This window comes from Tenrec ecaudatus, chromosome 11, assembly GCF_050624435.1.
Source record: "Tenrec ecaudatus isolate mTenEca1 chromosome 11, mTenEca1.hap1, whole genome shotgun sequence".
NCBI lineage: Eukaryota > Metazoa > Chordata > Mammalia > Afrosoricida > Tenrecidae > Tenrec > Tenrec ecaudatus.
This window is the reverse complement of record NC_134540.1, coordinates 88,420,715-88,422,947: the sequence shown is the minus strand read 5'-3', so window position 1 is coordinate 88,422,947 and position 2,233 is coordinate 88,420,715. Positions and strand designations below refer to the sequence as shown.

At 44.5% G+C, this 2,233-nt stretch overlaps 1 pseudogene; it reads right to left on the bottom strand.

The window, feature by feature from the left end:
* Positions 1-533: 533 nt before the first annotated feature.
* Positions 534-874, bottom strand: LOC142460817 (RING-box protein 2 pseudogene; annotated as a pseudogene).
* Positions 875-2,233: the final 1,359 nt, after the last annotated feature.

The window sequence follows — 2,233 nt, the reverse complement described above, 5'->3', positions numbered from 1 at the left end:
CCTGCAAGTTAAATTTTATTTACCTTGGGTTCATTGGTATATGTCCAACCTAAAGTTGCCTTTATAGTAAAGATTTCATTAACTATTACCTTCTTTGCACACACAAAAATAGAGATCAGGAACACAAATTAAGGATAAAAGTTGAATTTCAAACCACGCTTTGTTGCTATTATTCTCTCTTTTTAACTGATCACCTATAAGCATCCAATAACTGTCCTCTGAACGACCCGGCTTCCACATTCTCTTGGGGAGCAACAGGTCAATGAAAAAGTTCTCTCCTTTTCCAGAACACATCTAAGCAGCGTGTGTGTGATGCACACCTCGAGGTAGGAAAGACCATCGTTAATAAATTATCTCCTTAATTGCAGGGACTTTCTGAAAATAAAACTTGACAAAATGTGAAACCATGCCTTTGATGAGTGCCCAGCCTATTTCAGGACCCACTTCCAGGAGTGCTGTAGCCTAGGCAGGGCCTTGATACCAAGCTCCACCAGGCGTCCAGAGAACGGCACTGGGATCCCCTTCCTCCACTCTCATTTGCCGATTCCTTGGACGCCCCAGTCTTGCTGGCAGAGGGGACAACGGCTGTTCTGTTTCACCCACAGGGACAAGCCACAGTTGTGGAAGGAGTGATTGCATTCTCCCCAGACCACAACACAGTCCTCTTGTTTGTTTTCAGCTTGACATCGGAGGCAGGCATCCATCACCTGGACCCTGCGGATGGCGCACGTATCGCACTCGACGTCCCAGCTCCACGTGGCCACTGCGGTCCACTTCTTGAGGGAGAACATTTTATCGGCCCCGCCGTGGAGCCTGCGTCCCCGGGGGTGAGTGGAGAGGACCCTGGTTCCTCGCTGTCTTCCATGTCGGCCATGGTAGCGGCCCGGAGCAGGGAGTGGAGATGTTGGCCTGAAGAGGAGGGCAGGTATCACACCTTAGACTTTTATCACCAAGGATAATTTGGAATCACTGAGCTTCCATCTAAGCTACTCGGATTCTTTCAGTAGAAACTGTATAGCCTTTAAGGATCTATAAATTTTAAACACATACTATTTTTTTCTATCAGCTGTCTCTGGGGTGTTACCATACGACAACTACTGCTAGGATAAGAGCTATCATTTATTGTGAATCTGTTATATATGGGGTGATGTTGGCCTGGAACAGAGACTTTGTGCCTGCTGGTTTATTTACCATCATTCCAAAATTGGCAAGATACCTGTGATTGAGATCACAGGATGATTTAGGCCCCAGAAACTGCTTCATTGCTAGGGTAATTTCTCTCCTCTAAAATTAGGGATATAATCAATTTCTCACTGTCGAGAAACCGGACACGCTGACTTACCACCTGCCTCCACCGGAGAGCTAATGAGGGCACTGCCTGTAGACAGGGAGCTTTTAAATCAACACGAATGTTTAGGGAAATCTATTTTATTTGGAAATTATATTTTATCTGCAGTTTCTTCTTTTATATAAAAACAGCAACAAAGGCATTTTGACATGAGACTCTTCTAACATACCGAAAAATGTTTTGAAAGCTTAAAGCAAAAATACATCTGACCTTAAATGGGAAGACAAAAGAGGGATGAAGAATCCACTTACAGTCACATACCCTTAGCATATGTGTAAATCAGAGGTCTACCAGACCAACAGAATCAGCAGCAGGCTTTATAAGAGAGCTTCAAAAAGTTCGTGGAAAATGAAATTCAGAGAAACTGTTTGAATCCCCCACATACATAGATTAAAAGTTTTACTGGAAACAATTTACGTTACTTTGAAAGCTGACTAGAGACATTTGAGGTCCACAGGGCAGGTCATCAGAAAGACCGGGGGAAAGGCCTTAGTAGGAACGGATGCTAGAGTCCCAAAGCAGAAGTTGTTCTTCGTCTCGGAACCGTCCATTCCAGCTGATTTCATCCCGGACCCCCAGGTTATCCAGGGTCATGCCCTTTACAAAAAGCCAGCCGATCATAGCTGGTAATCACATCTGCAAAATGCTTTCCCAGCAATATCTCCATTCGTGTTCGCTTAAGTAAGTGAGTACTATAGCATGGGCAACCCGTGACAGAAAATTTACCATGAAGTTCACTCACACAGGTCACCTTACACCAGAGTTCAAAATAAAGACAACAGGTCGCAAAGCCCTACCTTTGCCTTCTATCGACTCTCCTCTGTACCACTGAAAATGCACCAACCGATTCCTATTCCCCAGCAAAAATTACCAAGTCCATGTGTG